This window comes from Haemaphysalis longicornis, unplaced genomic scaffold (genome assembly GCF_048455015.1).
Source record: "Haemaphysalis longicornis isolate Haplotype H1 unplaced genomic scaffold, Haemaphysalis longicornis Haplotype H1 scaffold_1, whole genome shotgun sequence".
Classification (NCBI taxonomy): domain Eukaryota; kingdom Metazoa; phylum Arthropoda; class Arachnida; order Ixodida; family Ixodidae; genus Haemaphysalis; species Haemaphysalis longicornis.
Window position 1 is genome coordinate 382,155,591 of NW_027526203.1, and position 14,771 is coordinate 382,170,361.

The window sequence follows — 14,771 nt, forward strand, 5'->3', positions numbered from 1 at the left end:
AATTCGTAACACACGGGAGCCAGCGGTGCGAGATCAAACACCACGGATGTCAAGGCGGCTTCGGACTTCGCAGAATTCACGGCGGTCAATGGTGAGTGCGGGACTTTTCTTCACTGAGTTTTACCAGGCTTCTGAGCATAGCTGGTAGGGCGTGTTTTTTTGTCGCGTGGGTTATTCGCGCAAAACATTTTTGGAGCAGTGGGAAAGCAGTACTCTAGACCGGCCATGAATTTGAAGGCGTTGAAAAAACCGCAGTTGTTGGAGCTTGCAAAAGAGTTGCGCTTGGATGTTACGGACGCGCTGAGAAAGCCAGAGCTGATACAGGCTGGGGTGCGACCTGACCAAGGCGACCATTGCCGGTAACGCACTCCCTCACCAGAGCAGGATTGGCCACCCTGGTGTAGCAACAGCCACAACCTCCCATGAATACGCCAATTAACCCACGGCCCTCAGTCTCCAGTGGCTGCGAAGCAACTGACCACGGCGGCGGTCAGACCTGTGACGCAGCAGGGGGTGCTAAGAATACCTGGACTCGGACAGGCCGCCATTGGAATCTGAACCTGGCAACGTTTAACACGAGAACCTTATCTAGTAAAGCGAGTCTAGAGGTGTTGTTCGAGGAATGAAAGGGCATCATATGGGATGTCATAGGGCTCAGTGAGGTTAGGAGAACAGGTGAAGCCTTTACGGTGCTGAAAAATGGGCACGTTCTGTTACCGTGGTCTAGAGTACAGAAGAGAACTGGGCGTAGGATTTCTAGTCAATAAAAGCATAGCTGGCAACACAGAAGAATACTATACCATTAACGAAAGGGCAGCAGGCCTTGTAATTAGGCTCAATAAGAGGTACAAGCTCAAGGTGGTACAGGGCTATGCCCCCACATCCAGCCATGACGACCAGGTAGTGGAACGCTTCTATGAACATGTGGAATCGGCAATGGCTCAAGTAAAAACACAGTATACCGTAGTTATGGGAGATTTCATTGCTAATGTAGGCAAGCATCAGGCTGGTGACAAGGCAGTTGGGAACTATGGTCTGGGGTGTAGAAATAGCAGGATGGACCTACTAGTTGAGTTTGCAGAACGGAATAAGCTACGCATAATGAATACCTTCTTCTGTAAATGGGAGAGCCGGAAGTGGACGTGGAAGAGCCCGAATTGGGGCCATAAAAATGAAATAGACTTCATATTATGCAATAACCCTGGCGTTGTGAAGGGTGTGGAAGTGCTCGGAAGGGTAAGGTGTAGTGACCATCGTATGGTAAGATCTCGAATTAAGCTAGATTTGAGGAGCGACCGTAACAAGCTAGTACGAAAGAAGATGATTAATGAGCTAACAGTAAGGCGTAAAGTAGAAGAATTCAGGATCGCGCTGCAGAACCGATACTCAGCTCTTACCGAGGAAGCCGAGCGTACGACACAGGAAGCCAGCGACAACCTTACACGCATTATCACGGAGTGTGCAGTAGAAGTCGGGGGCACGATGGCTAGACAGGATACTGGTAAACTTTCCCAGGAGACGAAAGATCTAATTAAGAAACGGCAAACCAAGACAACCTCCACCCCAGCTGACAGAATAGAACTAACGGAGCTTTCCAAGTTAATCAATAAGTGTAAGGCAGCTGACATACGGAAGTATAATAGGGAGAAGATCGAATACGCTGTAAAGAACGGGGGTAGCCTGAAAGCAGTAAAGAGGCGTCTTGGCGCGGGGAAAAATCAGATGTATGCACTTAAAGACAAGCAAGGCAATGGGATCACAAATAGGGATAACGTAGTCACAGTGGCCGAGGAGTTCTATAGGGATCTGTACAGTAGCCAGGACATCCAGGATAATGCCGAACCAGAAAGCAGTTCAGAGGAGATAGACATCCCACCAGTAACGACCGAAGAAGTAAGGAAGGCTTTGAAAGAAATGAAAGGGGGCAAAGCACCTGGTGAGGATCAGATAACAGCAGACCTCTTGAACGATGGAGGAGAAATTGTACTTGAAAAACTGGCAAACCTGTATACGCAATGCCTAATTACCGCAAGCGTACCGGAATCTTGGAAGAACGCGAACATCATCCTAATCCATAAGAAAGGTGACATGAAGGACTAAAATTACAGGCCGATCAGCTTACTGTCAGTTGTCTACAAGGTACTTACCAAGTTAATCGCTAAAATATTTCTGCAACCTTAGATTTCAGTCAACCTAAAGAACAAGCAGGGTTCCGTAAAGGTTATTCAACAATGGACCATATTCACACGATCAATCAGGAGATAGAGAAATGTGCTGAACCCCTATATATAACCTTCATAGATTATGAGAAAGCATTTGACTCGGTCGGAACCTCAGCAGTCATTCAGGCATTACGGAACCAGGGAGTAGATGAGCATTATGTAAAAATTCTAGAGAATATCTACAATGGGTCCACAGTTACCATCATCCTCCATAAGGAGAGCAGTAAAATACCTTTAAGGAAGGACGTCAGACAAGGAGACACAATCTCTCCAATGTTATTCCCAGCATGTTTACAAGAAGTATTCAGAACGTTGTATTGGGAACAGGTGGGAGTAAGGGTTAATGGAGAATACCTCAGTAACCTCAGATTTGCTGATGACGTTGCCTTGCTAAGTAACTCGGGGGACGAATTGCAAAGCATGCTTTCCGCATTAGACGAACAGAGTAGAACCGTGGGCCTGAAAATTAATATGCAGAAAACTAAAGTAATGATCAATAACCTCGGGACAGCACAACAGTTTGGGATAGGGGGCGAAGTAGTGGAAGTGGTAAAAGAATATATCTACTTAGGCCAAGTTGTGACCCCGGATCCCAACCATGAGGCACAGATAATTAGAAGGATCAGAATGGGGTGGAGTTCATACAGCAGACATTCTCAGATAATGAATGGCAGCCTACCATTGTCCCTGAAGAAGAAAGTGTATAAAAGCTGCATCTTACCGGTACTCACCTACGGGGCAGAAACTTGGAGGCTCACTAAGAGGGTTCAACTTAAATTGAGAACGACTTAGCGGGCAATGGAGCGGAAAACGATAGGTGTAACATTAAAGGACAAGAAGTGAGCGGAGTGGGTCAGGGAGCAAACTGGTGTTAAAGACATATTAGTAGAAATTAAAAAGAAGAAATGGACGTGGGCAGGGCATGTAATGCGCAGGCAAGATAACCGCTGGTCATTAAGGGTAACACAGTGGATACCTAGAAAAGGCAAGCTTAGCATCGGGCGGCAGAAAGTTAGATGGGAGGATGAGGTCAAAAAGTTTGCAGGGACAAATTGGTCACAGTTGGCACAGGACCGGGGTAATTGGAGAATAATGGGAGAGGCCTTTGCCCTGCAGTGGGCGTAGATAGGCTTATGATGATGATGATGATACTCGCTGTTGGGGCGCACGATGACGAGCTGTCTGACTGCATTGAGATGATCAATGGCAGGGAGACCGCTAAACGTCAGGCTGCAGAGGCAGAGCTCCAGCGCGAGGAAAGAGAGCGAGAACGGGAACTCGAGAGGCAGAAACGAGAACCTGAACACGAGGAAAGAATGCGAGAGCATAAACTCAAACACGAGGAAAAGATGCGATGGTACGACCTCGATATCGAGCAAGTCCGAAGGGAAAGAAAGAGGCTCGAGCGAGAGAGACTCCAACGGGAGAACAAGAACCTAGAGCACGAAATTCAACTCGAGCAGGAAGAAGTGAAGCCTGAGTTAGAATTATTGCTCGGAAAATACCTCGGTTGCGAGGAAAGCGCCGAACCAGTGCTGCCAGCAGCAGACGCTCGGGAGCGCGAGTCGGAAGCGACCGTTGCGGCCCAGCAGCGTGTTGTGTGCGTGTCCACTGAGTGCGATAATGTGTCGGCGTTTGTTTTGGAGATCTCGGCAGAGTGTTCGGACGGTTCAAATTCGCGGGAGGCCTTGGGAACGGCTACAGACTTGAACGTGAACATTTCGCGAGATAGCGACGTTTCGCGGGAGTGCGTAAACCATGAGGCTACCGAAAGGCAACACGTGTCCGCTGAAACGGAGGTTGTTTCTTCAGACGGCGGCAGTTCAGAAGAGACCGACGTTGTGCAAAGCCTGCAGCCGAGGCAGCGAACGGTTTGCTAGGTTCAGTTGGGAGTCATGACGATCTCGCCACTGAGCAGGGGTGGCGCTGCATTCGTTGAGGCGAGCGGACGTGCTTCGAATCGGCTTCTGCAATAATGACATTTAATGCAGCACAATTAGCCAGTACCACGATTTACACTACGGTTCTGTATTCGAGAGGTCATCTGGTATCTCCTGATACCATTTTCGACTACCTGGTCCCAGTAGGTTTGGAGTTCTCTCCGATTTCTCGATGTGGGGCGCCCCGACCACGCTAAGCCTACAGTAGGCCTAGCCCTTCACCGGCACCGACGGGCCGACTTCGGGCTGCTAGGCCTAGCGATAGGCCTCGCTGATCACGCCATGGCATCTACAACGACGGAAATGAATACCACGACGCTGATGGAAGAAAATGGCAGCCCGGATATGCAACTGGGCAACTACGAAGGCAACACGATCATCGAAGTCCCCGGTGAGGACCTTAACCTTACGGACACAGCTGGATGGACCACCACCGGCAAGCGCAACAAACAACAAGCCACGCCATCAACTGGTGAGTCCCCTGCCATTGATCGCCCATCAAGACCCAGAGAGAGAGCCAATTATGCCAAGGGGATTGCCACAGCTCTTACCAAGGCAGCTCGCATGCCGCAAGTGCTGCCTAGAGAGGATTTCAAGATCATTGTTCGACCACTTGGTGTCCTAAACTAATTAGAGGAGTGGCTATTGAAGATACGTCACAGGATATTAATGCTAACATAGTCACTTCCGCCAACCCTTTGGCCCTGCAAGCCCATAGAATTGGAAATACAACCACGGTCATTGTACTTTTCGAAGGCCATAAAGTACCCAACTATGTCAAATGCGGTCCTCTGCTACTCAAATGTAGCCTCTACCGCAAACATTTCGACGTTTGGCGACAGTGTGCTAAAATAGGACATAGGGGGGACGTTTGTCCCTTCCCAGATACAAGAGGGCATTGCATGCGGCGAAGCTAACCCTAACGCCGAGCATGCCCGCCATTGCAAACCTCGTTGCCAGCTGTGTAACGGATGTCACGTGACTGGGGCGAAAGAGTGCGCAAACAGGTACAGGATTCCATATATTGTAAAGCGAAGACAATGGGAGCGCGAGTAGCAAGATGACCAACAACTTCAACAACAGCTGCGCAAACCCCCTGCTCTAGACCTAGCGGACTCCCACTTTCCCCCATTGCGTCAGCCTTCTAACGACAAGAACAGTAGAAGTCGCTCGAAGTCCAGGAACAATAGCCAGCAACGCGGCAACGGTTCGCGGAAGCGCAGTGTCAGCCGAAATAGCCAACCATCCATAGAAGGAACGTGTAGCCTGGGCGGATAACCTGAAAACGCCTGCGATGCAAGTATACCATCCCACCCAGGAATCGGCGACTTTGAAGGCCCTTCGAACTGAGAACGAGCAGATGAAGCAGAAAATTAAAAGCCTCGAGCAAATTAACAGGGATATTCAAGAGAAGATGAATCAACTAATCTCAATGCAGCAGCGCTCCCAGCAGGCACTTCCCACCCCTGCCCCGCTTCCTACACCAACGGCAGTAACGCCTAGTACCTCGGAAGGAGACAATGAGCCGACTAACAAGAAAAATGCGATGGAGCTCTCTTCCACGCTAAAGGAAAAGAAATGGCAAGCACGATACGACAAGCTTGAGGTGCGTGTCACAGCTCTTGAGGATAGATTCGAAGCATTTACAAAAGAGACTACTGACCATTTCCAACAGATTCAGACTATGCTGCTACGGATGCAAACCCAGCTTAACACTCTTGTTCCTCTTCAAGAGTCCCGCTTTGAGCACGCAGCACCACCATCTATAATACCTTCGGTTCCTACAACCCTAGGACAGCCGACAATGCCTTTACCGCAAGTTCCACCCCCGGTGCAATACCCATCATGGCCTCCACAGTAAAAGGTCTCCTCATTTGGCAGTGGAATTGCAATGGTTACCCAAGTAAAAAAGCACTCCTGCAACAGCACCTCACAACGCTTGCCCGCAAACCGGACATTATAATGGTCCAGGAAACGCATAGCGAAGTTGCACCCAAGCTCTCTGGCTACCGCACGCACGCTAGCCCACCTAGTACAAGAGCGGAAGCACGAGGAGTTGGGCGCGGAGTTTCCATCTCTGTCCGTAAAGGCGTCACGTTTGTCGAACATGAACTCTTAGAACGCAGCGCTATCGAGCATTGTGCTATAGAGGTCATCACCGGGAAGAAACAGCGCAGAAGCACTTTCCTCGTAACAGTGTGTAGTAACCCTAAGCACCGGCAGCAACGTTTTCGCGCACTGTTACAGAAGGCATCGAGACTCGCAAACGACAACACACTCATCATCGGCGGAGACTTCACCACTCCACATCAAGACTGGGGCTATCCAACGTCTACACCCAAAGGCCGTTACCTCATAGAGGATGGAAGTGAAGTCGGTCTCCATATGATCACGGACCCAACCGATCCCACTCGATGTGGCACTTCGATCTCAAGAGACACGACCACTGACCTAACACTTGTCAGTGCGCCGGACACTCAGCGGCCTATCCTATGGAGAAACACCCATGAGGACTTAGGCAGTGATAATTATGTCCTCGAAATCACCGTTCCCCTCTCTGAAAAGACGCCGGAAGTCCATAAACACGCCCATACGGATTGTATAGCTTTCCGGAAATCTCTACCCACAGAAAGAATGGAGATAGATGACATTGAGGCTTGGGCGGCTTCTGTAGTTCAAACAACCAAGCAAGTCACGCAAGAAATAGAGACTGCGGAAGATATCCCCCAACTAGATAGTCACCTGGCGCATTTATTGGAAGCTGAGAAATCCGTCAAGGCTAGATGGCAGAAGCAACGTCTGAACCGTCGCCTCCGAAAAAAGGGGGCGACTCTCAATCGACAAATCTAAGCCCACTGTAAGGTGTTATGTGCGCAACAGTGGCACGAGCTGTGTGCGGAGGCAGACGGGCAACTTCATAAGAGTAAGACTTGGAACTTGCTCCGGCATCTTTTGATCTCGAATGCCTTACCAATTCGGCTATCTGGGCGACTAGCTGCTCCGGCATCTTCTCGACAACACCAAGACAAAGAGCCATCATCACAACACGTTACAACGTATCCTCCACAGAGCATTGGTGGCCATGGGGAAAAGCGAAGTAGAGAGAAGACTGGACGAAAAGTACTTACCCGTAACCCCCACCCATGACCACCCGGAATACGCCGGAATGAATAACGCCGACCTAGACCGAGACATCGCAACATGGGAAGTTCGGGCTGCATTACTAACCTTGAACTGTAAGTCGCCAGCCGGTCCTGACCGGGTATCGAACAAGGCACTCAAAAACCTCAACGATACTGCAATTGACGCCCTTGCGAGATATTTCAACTTCTGCTGGAGCACAGGCCGACTTCCTCGCCAATGGAAGATAGGACCATCCTGATCCCGAAACCGGGAAAGCCGCCCAGCATCGAACACCTCCGTCCTATTTCCATTACCTCATGTATTGGCAAGGTCTTAGAATATGTTCTTATGAATCGCTGGCAACGGTATCTAGAGGACAACGCGCTCTACCCAAACACTATGGTGGGATTCCATGAAAAGCTCAGCACCCAGGATGCCATGTTACTCCTCAAGCGGGAAATTGTCGACAACACCACTACCCGGGATAATCGAGCAATTCTCGGACTCGATATACAAAATGCTTTCGACAAAGTTCAGCATTCTTCGATCCTACAACAAGTGACCAACCTCAACGTGGGTCAGCGATCCGACAATTACATCAGAGATTTCCTCACGGGAAGATACACCCAGATCTGTGCGGGCCAAATAGAGTTACCGGAGAAACAACTGGGCAGTGTGGGAACAACGCAAGGCTCCGTTATCTCTCCGCTACTCTTTAATCTAGTTATGATCGGCGTATTCAACCGCCTAGAACAAGTGAAAGACGTCCGGCACACCATATAAGCTGACGATGTTGTTACCCTGTGGGTGACAGGAGGTAGTGATGGTCAGATTGAAGAAACGCTACAGGAAGCTGTCAATGTGATAGAGGAGCAACTGGCCGGTACGGGCCCCAAATGCTCCCCGTCCAAGTCTGAGCAACTGATCATCCCACCTTCCGGCCGACGTAAAAGGGACTATACACAATTGAAAAATGCGCTAACAGGACGGGACTGAGGGAAGGAAACACAAAACAGCGCAGACTAGCAAACTGAGTTTATTGACCACAGCATATATACTACCAATTATCGGCACGTGGGCAATCAACAAGGAAAGATAAAACACACATCACTAAACGCACAGGCCGCCACATTTCGGTCAATAGTCCAGGAACGCGATTTCTTTGGTCGATAGGGATATCGACGCAACGCTTACGCAATTATCACCCGCACGCGCAATTTCTCGTGCTTCTATAATCTCCCGCGTGAGCGAGTCACGGCTCTTGGCAATCACGTCGGTTTTGTTAAACAAGGGGTAGCAAAACCGAGGTGATTGCCAAGAGCCGTGACTCGCTCACGCGGAAGATTATAGAAGCACGAGAAATTTCGCATGCGGGTGATAATTGCATAAGCGTTGCGTCGATATCCCTATCGACCAAAGAAATCGCGTTCCTGGACTATTGACCGACATGTGGCGGCCTGTGCGTTTAGTGATGTGTGTTTTATCTTTCCTTGTTGATTGCCCACGTGCCGATAATTGGTAGTATATATGCTGTGGTCAATAAACTCAGTTTGCTAGTCTGCGCTGTTTTGTGTTTCCTTCCCTCAGTCCCGTCCTGTTAGCGCATTTTTCAATTATGTCAAGAGACCAACTAGCCCCCCAGACAGCTTTGATGGACTATACACACAACATCCAAGTGCATACGAAAGAACGCCAACTTATTCCTGAAGAGTCCAAGATCAGGATACTAGGAATGCTCCTTGAACGAGGTTGTGGCAACGGAGCAATGGTGACCAAGATTGCGGCCAAGGCAGTCTCAGCGTCACAACTGATCCGACGTGTTTCTAATAGGACAGCAGGCATGAAGGAGAAGAGTATCCTACGCCTCATTCAATCCTTTGCTATCAGCCATATCGCCTACGTTGCTGCATTTCACAACTGGCGCAAACAAGAGCAAGACCGCATCAATGCTGCTATACATAAAGTCTACAAGATCGCATTGGGTCTCCTACAAAGTGCGAGCACCGAAAGGCTTCTTGCTCTAGGGGTACACAATACCCTAGAGGAAATAGCTGAAGCACAACGCGTCGCTCAACTTGAACGACTGTCTGCAGCACGAACTGGACGTTACATACTACAAAGAGCCGGCCTTACACCTTCAAGCGACCGAGAGCTCATGAAGGAAAGTCTACCAGATACACTTCGACAGCACCTTGTCGTATCACCACTATCCCGCAACATGCATTCTGAGCATAATCGGGAACGACGGCTCGCCAGGGCGAAAACCTTGATCGACCTCCATGCACGGGACAACGGAGCAGTGTATGTCGATGCAACCCATCTGCAGCACAACATGTACGTTGCCGCAACGATGCCTGCCACTACGGGAGTACTTCAATCAGCAGCCGGCGTCCGAGTATCTACAATCGCCCAGGCAGAAGAAGTCGCCATCGCCCTGACCATCACAGATCCCCGGTGTACAACGGTCCTCAGCGACTCCAAGACTGCAATCCTCCACTACGCCAGAAACACAGTGTGTGCGGAAGCTGCTCGTATCCTTCACGGTGTGAGAGCCAGTGATCGTGCCATCTACATCAAATGGTTCCCTGCCCACATGGGACATGACGTCTCGTGGAAGGGCAACCCTAATCATAATGAGACAGTCCACTCTGCAGCGCGAGATCTAGCTTGCCGCACGGCAGGGAACGACTTCACTGACGCCTTGGAGTCATGCGACACGGGCAAGGAACCCCTGTTAGCCTACAGTGACATTTTACAGTGGTACCGCAACAGTAGAAGATCTATGCCTCCCCTACACCCGGGTCTAACCCGTACGGAGGCGGTCCTCTTTCGTCAACTCCAAACTCACTCTGTTCTTACCCCAGCCCTTGCCCGGTACGTTGGCCCCGAGGTGTACGCCACGGACATCTGTCGTCTATGCCAAGAAGCACGAGCTACCTTGGTACATCTACTATGGAACTGCCAGCCTCCTACTAGCAACACTACGAAGTTCCCACCGCAGTTTGAGGCTGCGATGAGGAGCGAAGACTACGAGACACAAGCCCGGACCACTAGACTACTCAACAACGCACTAGACCAACAGAGGCCGGCTCGCCGTCCAGAGGGGATTACCCATGGCACCGCCCAGGATAATACCGGACACCACCGGTACATGGGTTTGACAGTGCCTGGGACAACATCTCCCTGACTGGACGGCTGAGCACTGGTCGCTCTCACTGGCGCCCCTAACAGGCTAGCCTCCCCTTGACTCGCTCTTGGGTGCTGTAATAAAGTTTTTACTCACTCACTCGCCACTGAGCAAGCCGATTCCGTCTTGCCACTAGCTACGGTAGCTGACCTCGAGCAACGGCCAGCCGAGCTCGTAGAAATTCAGGTGTCGCGGGCGGTTGAGCCGTCTTTTGAGACAGGGCAGCTTAGTTGTAGTGCAGTTGTGGCAATGAGGAAGGAGAACGGGAACGCGCTTCAGTCTTCGCGTGCTGAGGCTGCCACCGAAAGCGCGAGGGACGACGAGGTAGTGACTGTTGGGAACTACAAGCACTACAAGGTGTTTAAAGAGCTCCTCGTGCCCTTGTCACTCCCAGCTGATGCTCCCGACGATAGGCCAACATCGGCTGAGCTAGTTGAGGGTCCGGTGTCGCCTGTGGCTGAGCCGAAGTCGGGAACCGACCAGCCTAGAGAAGAGAACGTAAACGCGTTCCGATGTTCGCTTGCCGGACGCGTTCGCGAAAAGGTGAGCAACGAGGAGAGAGGGAAAACTTCTGCGCGCACTTGTGGCGCGTGTTTCAGTGTGGGCACGCCGAGGGGCAAAGCCGTGAGCTCGCATCGCGCCAAGGGAACGCCACCTCCAAAAAGAAGTGCGCGCCTCTCGTTGGAACGTTGGAAAACCTCGCTCGCTCCTCCGCGCTCTCGACCTTTGTCGAAAAAGACAATCGGCGTCCTTTCACGCGCTCGCAGCAGCTTTCAGCGAACAGGCGCACCTAAAGTACGGTACAAAAAGGGGAAAGCTCAGGGCAATGACGAGAGCTCAAATCGCGGCTCTCAGCACGAGAAGTGGCTTGTAGACGCCTGACTTTCTCAATTTCATTGTTTTTCCCGGACCAGGTTTCGCCCTTTACGATTACATTTTTTTTTAGTGGGACATTTCCAATCACGCGAAATGCCACCTTTCAAGTTTGGGCACTTGTCTAAAGTACTGTTGCGCTAAACTTTAACTAGTGTAGTTAGTTATTAGCGTATTTTATCGCTACTAAAAGCCTGGTAGATCTTCAGTGTGGATTTGTCTTCGCACTTGCCGGCGATGCGGTTGTATCTTCCTGTGTTGTTCTGTTGCTTGCCTGACCAAGCCAGATACGTTCTTGGGGAGCCACTACTCGTCCAGTGATCGGCCCGGTGAAGCTCGAGCACGGTGTCGTACAGCCCAGGCCTGGAGTCGAGCGCCTGCCGAGCACTTCACTTCGAAAGCATCAGTCCGGACAACGGTTGAAGACCCTTATTCATCGGGATCTCGGACCCCCGGCGGAGAAGCTGTTACGAATCGGCCCGCCGCCGTACTTTCCCGCATCACTCCTCGGCTGTGCGGCGAAGCCACTGCGTGCGCCTTTGAAAACAGGCACCATCGTGTCGGTGAATCATACTTTCACGTCTCAACAAGCCCGGGTCAGACGCTTCGCTTTCGGCGCAGTTCAAAACTTCGGCGGCTGCCGGCGAGGCTCGTCTCAACGCTCTTCAAGGACACAGAGGCCCCGCGATCGCAGCGGAGTCCTCCTCTCTCCGCTCTCCCAGACTCAACGTGCGCCTATGCTACTGAATGCTCACGAACTCTGGAAAGACCGTTGTGTGTGTCTGTGACGTTCGTGGCGTGTTGCCGCTTGTTGGCGTTTTGACGGTTACCGCTTTTGGGTATAAATAAAAGCCCCGCAAGCGCTATAACCCATTCCTGTTTGAGAATCCATGCTGTCACTCTGCTCGAGTCCGGTACTGTTACCTCGCCCGTCGCGGCATTGTTTTTTGGCTTCGGCTCACCTCTCGCTATGAAGTAAACAGTTACGTTAGCCTACAGCTTCTGCACTTCTTCACGGCTGCAACAGCGGCTGGCCGCTCGCTTCACCACGCTACCACACGTATGCCGGAGGCTACGGGGTTCGGATCGCGTACCCCCACTCGGTCGCAACAACAGCAAAAATAAGGAAGGAACGCCCACAATAGGATACCTTCAAAGTAAGGCTTTCGTGATTATCGATCTGATGCAAAAGTGTCGCGTCAAGAGCAAGTTTTACGAGGAAAGCAACACCGCCCCCCCCCCCCCGCTACGGTTTCTATCCCGACGATACACATGGTAAGAGGGGGAAAACAACGTCGTCTGTGATTTCGTCACCCAGCCAAGACTCCGTTATCCCAACAATATGCGGGCTATTACAAAGAAGAATAGACTCCACTTGCATGGATTTATTTACGATGCTGCGGGCGTTAATGTTTAAAAGCCGAAGTTACTTAGGGTTAGGGCGTTCGGGTCATAGTTTTTGTTTACTAGGCTGGAAACCGCCAATTTTGGTTTTGAGTTTCTTTAATCATCTCATACAAACTTGTATCGATCAACGATGACTTTGTCGTGCACTAAATTAACCTTTTTGCCTGTTTTTCTTTTCATCTTTCGCGCTATCCCAAAGTAGCTTCCGTCTGCGGAGCGTTTCCTTTGAGTAATCGTTCTGAACCGATATGTCTGTCTCTTTTAGTTAATGGACATTCGAGATGATTTTCTGCTTTTCGTTATCATCTTGAAAATATACCATACCTGGCCGATTTCTACCGGGCTTGCCAATTCTATGAATCCTACCCACTGAGTTGCATTGTACCTCAAGCTTCTCTGCAAAAACCCAGTTAACACTGTTTCTTTCAACATATCCTCGGTTTCTTCAGACTCCGCGGGTATGCCGAAAACTACCAAGTTGGACCGCCTGCTCCTGTCCTCAAGATCAGTAATTTTAGCTTCAAGCAAAGCCACTGTTTTTTCAAAGCCATCAATACTGGCAGATCGTTTTTCCAATTCAGCAAAACGCGAGTTCCAGTCGGAAATAATTTTTAAAGCAAAGCTTTTTACCCGTCTACCCCCCAAGGGTTCTTTCGCGACCATTGGTGTCATCAGAAAACTCCCGCGAACAAATAAAAGAATTTACTGCACCGCCAGGAATCGAACCTCGAACTAATAGAGTAGCAAATCCAGAGCTCGTTGTCTTGCTGATTTAGCTAGGAGCACTTTTTTTTTCTTTAATACATGGAAATATTAGAGAGAAGTCAGCCAAGACAATTGACACACAATATAAACACTAACAGACACCAAAGGGTAAGTACGTCAGTCTAACAAAGGTCGGCACCAATTCAAAACTCAGGCAAGCAAACGCACGCATCCAAAAGATGCAGCCACTCTGGTGGATCACTCTGCGCAACATAAACGCTCCGTACCAACGCCGCCTGTTCCCTAAAAATGACCTTGGTCGGCCTAGGGGGTTCAGCACGCCGATCAGTCATGCGGCACTTCCACAAGCTAGACAAACCTAGGAGCACAAAAACGTCATATGTCACCCGATTAACGTCCTCAAATGCCAAGAAGCGAATAGTGTATGGGGTGATGTCAATGTTTTTTTTTAGTGTCCGTTGCAAAACGTCCCAGAAAAACACCGCGTCACGGCACAGCACAAAACAGTGGTCAATAGTTTCTGGTTGGTTGCACAAGCGGCAATTGTGTGACCAAGGTGACCAAGGAATCGACATTCCTTTGTCTCGCAGTCATGTTTTAACTGGAAGCGTTTGCGAATGAAGCTTAAAGAAAAACGTTTTGGCATTTGGTGGCACGCACATACGCTTGACACGGTCTAAAATATTATTCGTATGGTCCCGCAAGTATGGTTGGCGATAAAGAGGCACGGGGAATAGATTATGAATTAAAGTGTTCGTCATAGCCGTTCTTGAAAGACTAAACAGGTACTCCAGAGAAAACCGCGCCGTAAGGAAATGAAAAGTATCTACAACTTCTTTTAGAAAACCCCATGGCGGCTTTTGGTTCACCTCACCCGTAGAAACAAGGAGAAACGGTAAATGGTAACTTATGCACTTTTGGATTACAGTACGTAAAAATGGATGCTCTGCCGCCTTGTAGAAGAAAAAAAAATCGCGCCAATCCACCCCGTGAATGTGGTTGGAAAGCAAAGCTGTAAACGATTACCCATGCGACGTCGCCTAAATTCACTCACATCGCTCTACAAATAGTGAAACCAGAGAGAAGTGAAATGCACTTAACCACACAATTTATTACTTCAAACAGATATTCTTGGTAAGGTTAAATCAATGCATGAGGCATGAACGGTGTTTCGTTGAGTTGTATTGGTGTAGCACAAGAGTGGAAACTTTTTTTATAAAATTAAAGTAAGCTCCAAACCGGTGTTAGACGATCTGACTTCTCCGTCTCTGCGCCGCGGCCGGAGGCGACGAG